The following is a 12,001-nucleotide window of genomic DNA, read 5'->3' as shown; positions in this document are numbered from 1 at the left end:
TATTGTACTATATCCATTAGTCACTCTATCGTGAGCTCTGTTCACTTCATAACTTAGTGTGAGTGAGTGAGTGAGTTAGGTTTTACGCTCCTTTGTTTCATGGCGTGTCAGCGTGGTGTGGGAGGCAATCCCTAATTGAATTCAATCTCAGATGTTTACCATTTGAACGTGTAAGGTTGTAAGAAAAACACGTGTTACAACCAGCGTTAATCGGGGGAAACCTCCCAGCATATTACGGCCTGTAAGGACGACCTGGTCGCCCGTGCCACATTACTTTAACAACCAAGTACATGTGCAATGTGTGTGACGACCTTACCTTTGTCTGCTAAATAGCTATATTAACAGGTATGCTACTAAGGACAACTAACTTTGTAGGAAACCCAGTTTTATTGTACAGAAACAAATACGAACAATGATATCAGTTTCTTCGCAGTGTAATAACAGTTTTGCTTGTTTGATTGTTTAACGCCGCACTCAGCAATATTCCAGCGGTCTGTAAATAATCGAGTCTGGACCAGATAATCCAGTGCTTGACATCATCAGCATCGATCCACGCAAGTGACATACGATGACATGCATCAACCAAGTCAGCGAGCCTGACTACCCGATCCCGTTAGTCGCCTCTTACGATAAGCATGGTCGCTTTTTACGCTAGCATGGGTTGCTGTAGACCTTGTCTACCCCGGATCTTCTCGGGTTGTAATAACAGTATCCATATTCATTCCAGAAAACGAAAACTGAGGATATCCAAAGACATCCTTTCTAAGCAATTAAAATGACATGGAACTTTTTCGTCAGAGACATCTTGTTTGGTTGTCCATCTTTACTAACTTTAAAGACAAAGGAATTCTTCCTCTTGGACAAAAGTATAACATGATGATTACTTACACGACACCTCACTTCGACACGAGGGTCTTTTTCTTGAGTATATTTCTGTCTTTGCTTTTCTTTTCTGTTGATATAATACACAACATTTTTAAGTGCCCAGTAAAACGTGCCTGCCGCATCAACGCATGAGTGTCCACGTATACGCTTGGCACTTGGTGATGTGTATAACTTCACGGGGGCCCTTATGCTGAAGTTGTCATACGGCGCCGAGGAAATGGAATACTTGCGATTATCATTTTGAAACCAGTACAAGATCTTGTTCTTTGAATCAGACTGCAGTCCAAACATTATTTCATTTCTGATATATATGGTCTGCATGTAACCCGTAGCCAAATTAAGTTTCACAATCTTGCAACTTTGATTAAAAACACTCACGAACGCATGTTGCAATGGTTCATCTAAGGCGAGAGCTTCTACGTTGCCCTGCATTGGGAAAGTATTAAGCATTCGACCATCAAAACACGTACGAGTGACACTTTTCATAGAACGCGGGCAGATGAGAGAACAATCGGACTTGATGCCGCGACATAAATGCACACCTTCTGATGTAATATTTAACCCTGTGTATCTTTTCTTAGGTATTCGTTTGAAAAGATGGATTGATCACACTGCCTCTACTGGATCTACCACTGGTATGAATAATGGTTAAATGTGTAGTAATGCATCGATAAAGTTTACACGAATGAGCTGAAAACACTACATTTCGTATTGGGCAATTCCCCCAAACAGATCTTCCAAAGCGCCCATTCTCTTTGAAATGTCCATGTTGAAAATCTTCAAGTTGCCTCCCATCCCTTTTCGTGAACACTTGTTTATGGTGGCGATGACTGTCTCGAAGAGAGTTATATCCGTGTTTCAAAGAAAACGAAGAACACTCCAACCATCGCATACAGAGGGCAGCACATCTTACTAGACTGACATCCTTGTCGTCAATCTGGACACGTGTCCTGTGAGTAGACGGTATTCTTTCTCCCTGAAAGGTGTGTCTCTTTTCGGGAAAGATTGAATGGACTCCCGATGCATCAGCTCTACAGAAACTATTTGTGTTCCATATGAATAAGAACAACAGGAAGAGGCACATTTTCTTCACACTGTACTCGGTGCCAACAGAGCTAACTCGACTGAGGCACGAAGACTGATAGCATTTGCCTATGAAGATAAATGGCGTGTCAGCATTTTGAATAATATTTTTATGATCTTGAAATGGCGCTTAACCTTATCGTATTTCGTATACTGAACCGCAAAAGAAACGTCACCCCAAGTAACATTGCATGAAAAGTTGTCATTTAAATATCTGGGTAATTTTTGTCAAAGTTTCTAAAATTTAACATTACCTTGTACGGAATAATGAACTTTGATGATAAAAAAAACAAAGCAGATGACAATAAAACCGATCGCCCAAACGCATTACGGCAACGGCAATGGTAACCAGATGCACGTGAGTTCCGTGCAAATTGAAATGCACATGCGTTCCCCAATTTCTTGCCCTATAAAATCCACCCAGATGGGATAACATACATTCGTTATTGAATTGCTACCACATGCCAAGATTGACAAGATATCAGCGGCACCAAGCCCTTGGACGATTGCAAGCTGGACAAACCGCCCGGCAAGTAGCCAATACATTTCAAGTCCACGTAAGGACCATATACAGGCTCCAGCAACGGTACCAGACCGCCAACGCTACAATTGACCGACCACGTCGTGGAAGACCAAGGGTCACCACCCGACGTCAGGATCGTCAGATTGTGCGAGAGCATCTTCAAGATCGCTTTGTTACTGCTGCGGAAACTGCTCGACAGACCATGGGGACACACCTGCGACACATTAGTGAGGACACCGTGCGTCGACGATTGACGAGCAGACACCTCCACTGTCACAGGCCACACCGAGGACCAATTCTGACACCACGTCATCACCGGGACCGTCTTCAGTTGGCAACACAGCACCAGCATTGGCGCCACCAGCAGTGGCGAAGAGTCCTCTTCTCAGACGAGAGCCGTTACTGTATCTCAACAGCAGATGACAGAGAGTCTGGCGACACCGTGGTGAACGTTATTCAGATGCTTGTGTTGTTGAGAAAGACTGGTGAGGTGGTCCCAGCATCATGGTGTGGGATGGAATTGGTAATAATTAGATCATAAATAAACGTGACAAAACCCTCTCTGAAACGAGAAGGAATGTCCAGAGTAAACTGTACGATTCCGACTTTACAAGTATCATAAGCACGTCTTAATAAATTACTATACAATAGCTATGATACCAGGCGTAAAATCCATCTTACAAACTAAATTGTACGTAAAATCGTCCCTGCTGAGGTTCTTGTAATGTTTGGATGGAAAAGTATTCAGCGTACTTTTATACAGTGTTATTATTTCTTGCCCGACATTGTACTAAAACAGGATGTTGACCTGTAGGTTTCTTCAGATACATATTCAGGGGCGGTCGGGTAGCCTGGTGGTTAGAGCGTTCGCTCGTCACGCCGAAGACCCGGGTTCGATTCCCCACATGGGTACAATCATTCGTCACCACTCGCCCATTTCCGTAACATGCAAGACGACTCGTCCCCCTATCGATGAATGTTATGTGCGAAAATACGACAAACCAATCAGAATGCGCGTATGATTTCAAGTTCTTCATCAAAGAATCCCTCAGAAATAATTTTTGATTTTACATATGTCCTGCGTCTAAAAATATACGCAAGACACAGCTAAGTGTGTTCAATCACACTGTATAATTCCGCACGCACCGATTTGCTTTAAATTGCAACTGAAATATATATAATATATGGGGAAATATATGTGAACTATTACCAACGAGTTGACAATTGAACCCGGTCGCACAAAATGGCCATGAGAGGGGCACGAGTCGCTATTCGGCTTGTCCCGGTATAACGAGTTGGTCACGAATGGGGTACAATGTGTAAAGCCCATTTCTGGTGTTCATGTGTTCTTTGCACAATCTGAACCGCAAATGTTTATTCAATATATACTGAACAACAAAAGTTCCTGTGACACTGAATAAGATTTAATGCAAAGTTATGTTTTTACCAAATCTGAAACAATTTCGGTTTGCAACAGATAAAAGACTCCTGTTAGTGTTCAAATGGTTTAATTTGCCATACTGACTTCAGAAAATGCGTGATTTCATAAAAAAACATGAACATGCCAAAATGTCAATTTACACATCAATAGTGTGTGTGTCCACCTCTGGTTGCGATGCAAGCAACACATCTGCGTCTCATGGAATGGACCAGGCCTCGCACAAAGGCCTGTGGGATATCTGTCCATATCTGCTGGAGCATGTTTCGAAGTTCCTGGAGTGTCTGTGGAACACGTGGTTGACGCCGAAGGCGCCGATCCATCTGATGCCACATGTGCTCGATTGGTGAGAGATCAGGGGAGCGAGCCGGCTAGGGGATGACATTCACGTTGTTTTGTTGAAGAGAATGCTGAACAAGTCGAGCAATATGAGGCCGGGCGTTGTCATGTTGAAAGGTAATGCCTGGGACATGACGACGCACAAACAGTAGAACAACAGGGCCGATGATCTCGTCGCGGTAGCGCTGTCCATTGAGATTTCCCTCTACCACTATCAAACGGGTCCTCTGTCTTGCTGTAATCCCACCAAATTCCATAACGCTGCTGCCCCCGAACCGACCTTCTTCCATGACACAATGAATGACGTAACGTTCACATCGATGTTACACTCGAATCCGTCCATCGCGGTGGCTGAGGTTAAAACGAGACTCATCACTGTAGACGTGCTTGACGGTGGTTTCCTGTCAAAATGGACGTTTGGCGGGTCTTCTGGCGACAATCCCTGCACATCTGAGGCGGCGACGTACGGTTTGTGAAGATATTCGTCGAAGGCCAGGGATGCTTCTTGCAGTCACTGTTGCTGGCTGGAATCGATTTCGTAGGTGCGTTGTTCGAATCCAGTTGTCTTGACGATTATTGGTTACGCGTGGCCTGCCATTCCGAGGATGGTCTCTGACTGCATTCGTCTGTTGCCAACGTTGCCATAAACACCAAATGGTGTTTCTGTGGACGTTAAATTGTCTTGCAACATCACGTTGACTCGATTCTGCTTCAAGCATACCAATGGCTCGCAGACGCTCATTTTCGGACAGGCGTGGCATTTCGTAATGTTGAATAATTGCGTAATTTTGTTGTTTTTCTGAGTGGTTGTTGTCAGCACGATGCTAAACAATGCATATGGAATCCCGTTAACGCACATGTTTTTATACCCTTTCTTGGGTAGTGAAATGCATGGGGCTTGCATAAAGTCAACTTTTGCATGGAATTCATGCTTTCTGTAGCAGTTGCGTTTTTGTGACTTGATTCCATACATGTACCACAATATTGAAAACCAAACTTTACTTGTTTGAAAAATACACTAAAATATTGGTGTCACAGGATCTTTTGTTGTTGAGTATAGTTGGGTGATCTTAAAAAATACTACAAATTGTTCAAACATGTCCGAATCTGGTATGTCCTTGCATCTGTTGACCAGGTTAAGCCTCTAACAACTGAAATTGGTCAACATCAGTAAATACATGGTTGATAAAAGCATCCTTGGCTTCGTTGATATTGACTGATTAAAATAATTAACACACCGACCAAATGTCATGGATTTGGTTGAAATACATTAATATATTTTTAGAGTTAAGTGGCCATTTTTCGTTAAATAGGATGTGAACTTTGATTTCGTCATAATTGTTTGAAGATCCATCCATATTTTGGGTGGTGGGGTAGCCTAGTGGTTAAAGCGTTGGCTCGTCACGCCGAAGACCCGGGTTTGATTCCCAACATGGGTACAATGTGTGAAGCTCATGTTTCGGCGTCCCCCGGCGTGATATTGCTGGAATATTGCTAGAAGCGGCTTCAAACCATACTCACTCACCCACATACATATTGTAGGTTTTAAAGTGACAAGTCCAGGGACTAATCTTTTTGTACTACACCCGCATTAATTATTTCAGTTTAATTTATCACCCTGAACCAATGTGTTGAGCTTGTCTCATGGACGTCATGTTAGCAAAGTTCCAAGTACATGTGTGCGATGACCTTTGGAGCAGTACCATTTTAATGTATGTTTAATATATTTTACTGATATTATCTCCAGAAATATACACCTATATCGCCCTTGACGCGATTAACAGGCACGGACTAACAAACACAACCAGAAGCAAGAGACCATCATAAATATGTAGATGAATGTTCCCGTTTTATGTTCTTTATGCACAGACGCACACACACACCCAAGTCCGTGATCAACAAAATTGATATGCGATGAAAATTAACGTTTTGGTCACACGTTTGATATGGACAGTGGCTACCCGTTGTCAGCGAGGTCCTCGTGACGTCCGGTATATTCTTTTCATGGCTGCCCCGGAGCGACGTTCGATAAAAAACCGTTTTGTGCATGGTCAATGGCCTGTCTTGGAAAGTTTTAGCATCATGTTATCTCTGTTTTAGTAAAGATTAGCACTTGTGATGTGATGTAGCTATACTATTGGTGACTGCTGTGTGAAATAATACTCGATGCGATGTAAGACTTTCAGAGTGTGTATTTATGATGTTGAGTAGGTTTAGTAGTTAGTTTACCTGGAACTATGTGCTTTCTTGATCAACTGTTGGGCACAGACTGGATTCTTCATTTCAAGTGGCGTCACCTTCTTCTTCAACAAATACTTTTTTCAATTGAATATTTTGGTCAGTTCGATTGTGACATGTTGCCCGAAGCATCAACGCAGACGTATCTTTGAGATAGGGCGTTAGTTATTAATTAATATTTGATTTATTTAGCACGCATTTGTCGTCAAAAATTTACAAAAAGCCAATTTGAATCACTGAAATAGTATATTTAGAATTAAGCTGCATACCAAATTAATTATGCGCATTATTCAACATTGGCTGCACATGACCATCAGCTAAGTTAAGTATGCAACAGCGGTCGCAACCAATCCCCAACCTACCTACAACGTCTTGTGCAAAATTGCGCAATGTGCTATCTGTCTAATGTCGACAATCCCTATACCAAAGGAATCCGAAGTTCTGATTACAAATAATGCCACTGTTTTGTTGTAATAGTGTACATTCATATGAAAGTATGGAAACCCATGACGGAAATACCTCGAATACCTCGCACATACCGTATCGTATTTTAACGAAAACAATCACAGCGAATCGGGAATAATATGGTTATGAGTATGAGCATGTTTCAGGATGAGAATAACCTTTCACCCCCTATACATTACGCTCACTGCATGCCTCCTATATGTCGAAATCTGGTTTATTTATCGCACGTGTTTTATGTGTTTGTGACGGGTGCCACCGGTGGGGCAGGATACGCTGACCTTTTCGCGAACACCTAGTAACACATCCTCATGATACAGTGGGAATCGTACAATCGACTCTGCTTTATGCATAGATTTCTATTGGCTATGGAAAGGGGTTCGTCGCTTTATTATTATCATTATTATGTACCGATTAACATAACAGATGTAGCAAAGAGGGTTTGGGTGATCCTGGCGCAGTCAGGCTGGTTAGGCTCATCATCAGCTCAGGGCCCTTGCCCCCTCTACACGCAGCCCAGACAGCGAATGGGACTTCTCCCGGGTAGGGCTGCCTAGTCAAACCCGCCCAGAACATTTCGGAAGAATGTGAAGACTCCCCAACACTGCAGCCTTCTGCATTACCCAGATTGTCAGAAGGGCTGTATTCCTGGTCGCAAACCTGGGCACTCTCCCAGTGTCAGTCAACAGATTGGGAGGTACCAAACCTAAGGCACCTAGAACAATGGGGAGTCGGACAACTTGGTACTTGGGATGCAAGCGTGACATTTCGAAAGCGAGGTCCGATGTTTTTCTTCAATCTTGTCAATCACATTAGTGTCAAAGAGGACAGACAATTCACTGATATAAATGATTTCATTGGATTTATCAAAAAGGACAAGATCAGGTTCGTTGGCCTGGATACGTCTGAGGCTGTATGCTGACCTATTCAAAAGGAGTTTGTATTTATCATTTTCCATGACGCTCTCTACATATTCAGGGTCGTACCACAAGCATGGCGAAGACGGTAATAAAATGATCGATCCACATCATGTCGCTTAAGGTACTGTGTCTGTGCCAAAGCTTGGTATCCACTGACAATGTGTTGGACAGTCTCATTAAATTGATTACATAATCTACATTTCATATTTACATTTTGATACAAAATCACACATTGACGGTTTCGGAGTGGGAAGGAACTGGTCCAGAGCTGCAAACAGAAAGCCTTCTGTTTCATTTTTCAGACCAGCCGACATCATCCAAGCGAAGGACTCTGTAGGATTGCTGATCTTCTCAACACACTGCACATAATTTCGATGCAGTGGTCGTTCAGATAGCCTCTCCTTTAAAAACTGAGTCTGGGCCGACTTGATATGGCACTTCACTTGGTTGACACTCATTTCTGTACCGTCCAACAGTACGGAACCATTAACAAAATCCACACCAACATTGATATTATGTCCCACATCCTTGGCTCGTTTTAGAAAACTGTGGAATGCCTTGTTTTCATAATGAGTCAAACCACGCCCTCCCATCATAATTGGTAATTATAAGCGATTGAGGGAAGAGCGAGGATGGTGGGATATTTTGTGTGACATGATTCTTCGTGTGAGGGTGTCAATATCCTGAATTTCTTGTTTCGTCCAATCAACAACACCTAAAGAATACGAAAGGACGGGTACAGCATAAGTATTTGTGACTTTGACTTTATTGCGAACGTCCGGCTCTGAACTCCAGTCTACATTGGTACTCTGCCCGAAGTTTGTCCATGATATGGGCATTCTGGAGTTTGTCCCTACTCTGCATTCCTAAGTACGTATAGGCCTGACCTTCCACAAGATGGTCAATAACTCTTCCTCCAAGTAAACTGACTGATCCTCCCTCTTCTACCTTGCCATTCTTATTCTTCTTATAATTATTAGAACGTGACGGCGCACGGAGGGGCGGAAGGCAGAAACAGTCTTTGCCTTAACTTAAAAAACTGGTATCAAGTATGGTACGTACAATTGCCCTGACAGATGCGCCTCTTTGCGACGACTTTAGAATCATGCAAATTTAACACAGGGTTACCGAAACTGTCTCCAGAAACATACATCTCTATTCTCTACCATACTTGAAGCGATTATCTGGCACCGTCTATAGATAAAACACAATCATTTTTGCACAGTGTGATTTCACAAATAGTTCATGTTTCCCTTAAAATCTTTTCGTTTAAGGGTTCTACGTCTTACTGACAATTTGAGGAAAAGTCATGCATTGTAAGATCCACACGGTAGTAGGGGGTCTAGATTATATCACATTACGAGGGCAGACCAATGTTGCTCTGGCTACTTATCCCTAAACCGTGGAGACCGTTATCGCTTGCATTCAGTCAACATCATAAAGAATATTGTAACCATTCGCTAGTTACTTTCCAAGGCCAGTAAAATTGTGTTTCGCGAACACCCGGTGTCTTCACTGATTTTCAGTTATCCATTCATATAACCTTCACCACTATTTGCTTTGTACGCTTAATGGAATATTTTCCTCGGATAATCGAGACTTATTTTTCTCAGGCGTTGACGTTTTATATTTCATTGAGGCATGCTTGTCCGGCAAACCATTGTGAGTTCCGGTTGATGCTTTCACTTTACAAGAAAACCAATGACATTCCGTGTCAGCGCGTCTGTATTTCTCGCGGTAAATTTCTATATATCATGTCACTTGCTCTTGGGATGGGACCCTGGGGATGATGTCCCGCCTGCATCTGTATCTAAGTACTTTTGTTTTCATCTTGATTAACGTCACTGTTGGTGACAGGTGTCAGATTTCTTGACCATCGTTATGGCAATCTGGGGATTTCGTCCAACCAGTCGATCATTTTCATCATGACATTAACGTCTACTGTCGATGAATAATTAAATAAAGTTCACATATCTTACCTTAAACGTAAAAGGGAAGCAGAAAACATATTTTTAAAGTATGGTTATTTGATTTTGACTAGAAAAGGACATATGCATTTCACACCCTTTAATCTTTTAATTTCGTTGACATCCAACGTAGCTTAAAAGAATTAATCAAAATAAAATATTTTACCGATTACAGGACAATATAATGGTTGTATGATTGTTGAGACTTAAATTTAAACTCGCTTACAGACCCTAATCATAACTGCTTGGTACTGAATGTGTTTTGCAGAGATACAACTACATGATGTAAGAAAATTATTAACCACATAGCAGTGTGTGTGGGTGGTGTGGGGTGGGTGAGGGGGTGAGGATGGGTGTGTGTGTGTGGGGTGGGGGTGAGAAGTCGATGCCATAGTTGCCGTTTATACAAAGAATAGGTAGCTATTCAAAACATGTTCTGTGTTATTGCATTCTATCGAAGAAATGTATACTATTAGTGAAATTGTTGCTTTAAAATAGGATATATACCCCACTTTTTTTTAAAAAAGGACTTAAGGGTAAGTTTCTTAAGACAGGGTCGTAATCGTACTGTAAAAGAATAATCCATTTATACGTGACACGTCCATTCGAAACATTTGATCAATAGTCATATGACCACCGATGACAAATACGTAGCTTACAACGTAGGTTACGGCATCCAACGTAGCTTGCAGCGTAGATTACTACATCCAGTGTAGATTACTATATCCAACGTAGTTTAAAACGTGGGTTTCTACATCAAACGTACCTTATAACGTGGGTTACAACATCCAAACTAGCCTTCAACGAAGGTTACAACATCCAACGCAGCTTAAAACGTAGGTTACTACAAACAATACAGTTAACAACGTAGGTTACTATGTATCTTTATCCAACGTAGCTTACAACGTAGGTATCTTTATCCAACGTAGCTTACAATGTAGTTTACGACATCCAATGTAGCTTACAACGTAGTTTACAACATCCAACGTAGCTTACAGCGTAGGTTATGACATCCAACTAATATACAACGCAGGTTACTACACGAAACGTATTTTCAAAGCAGGTTACTACATCCAGCGTAGCTTACAACACAGGCTACGATATCCAACGTGGCTTACAGCGTAGGTTATTACATCCAACGTAGCTTACAACGCAGGTTACTACATCCAGCGTAGCTTACAACACAGGCTACGATATCAAACGTGGCTTACAGCGTAGGTTATTACATCCAACGTAGCTCACAACGCAGGTTACTACATCCAGCGTAGCTTACAACACAGGCTACGATATCTAACGTGGCTTACTGCGTAGGTTATTACATCCAACGTAGCTTACAACGCAGGTTACTACATCCAGCGTAGCTTACAACACAGGCTGCGATATCTAACGTGGCTTACAGCGTAGGTTATTACATCCAACGTAGCTTACAACGCAGGTTACTACATCCAGCGTAGCTTACAACACAGGCTACGATATCTAACGTGGCTTACAGCGTAGGTTATTACATCCAACGTAGCTTACAACGCAGGTTACTACATCCAGCGTAGCTTACAACACAGGCTACGATATCTAACGTGGCTTACACCGTAGGCTATTACATCCAACGTAGCTTACAACGCAGGTTACTACATCCAGCGTAGCTTACAACACAGGCTACGATATCTAACGTGGCTTACAGCGTAGGTTATTACATCCAACGTAGCTTACAACGCAGGTTACTACATCCAACGTACTTTACAACGTATGTTATTCCACGAAACGTAGCTTTTAAAGCAGGTTTTTACACCCAACATAGCTTTCAACGTAGGTTACTACTTCCAACGTAGCTTTCAACGTAGGTGACTACATCCAGCGTAGCAACAACTCCATCCAAGGGCAACAACTCCAGCCCAAGACAGACTATTTAGAACGCTGGCATTAAGAAATCGGTTGCAAACTGCCACTCAGATAAGGAACCGGTTGAACAGGCAAGGGGTGTAAAAAGTACAGACGGTGCGAAATCGTCTGCACAGATGGCATTTGCGTACACGACGTCCCCAGGCACCCCGCAACTTACTGCACGTCATTTAAATTAGAGACGTAAGCGGTGTAGGGAACGTCAGCACCGGGATAATCGACGTTGGGCCAATGTCATGTTTTCTGACGA

Source organism: Haliotis rufescens, unplaced genomic scaffold (assembly GCF_023055435.1).
Source record: "Haliotis rufescens isolate VD_foot unplaced genomic scaffold, xgHalRufe1.0.p SCAF_2, whole genome shotgun sequence".
Lineage (NCBI taxonomy): Eukaryota > Metazoa > Mollusca > Gastropoda > Lepetellida > Haliotidae > Haliotis > Haliotis rufescens.
The sequence above is the reverse complement of the archived record's forward strand: the minus strand, read 5'-3'. Positions refer to the sequence as shown.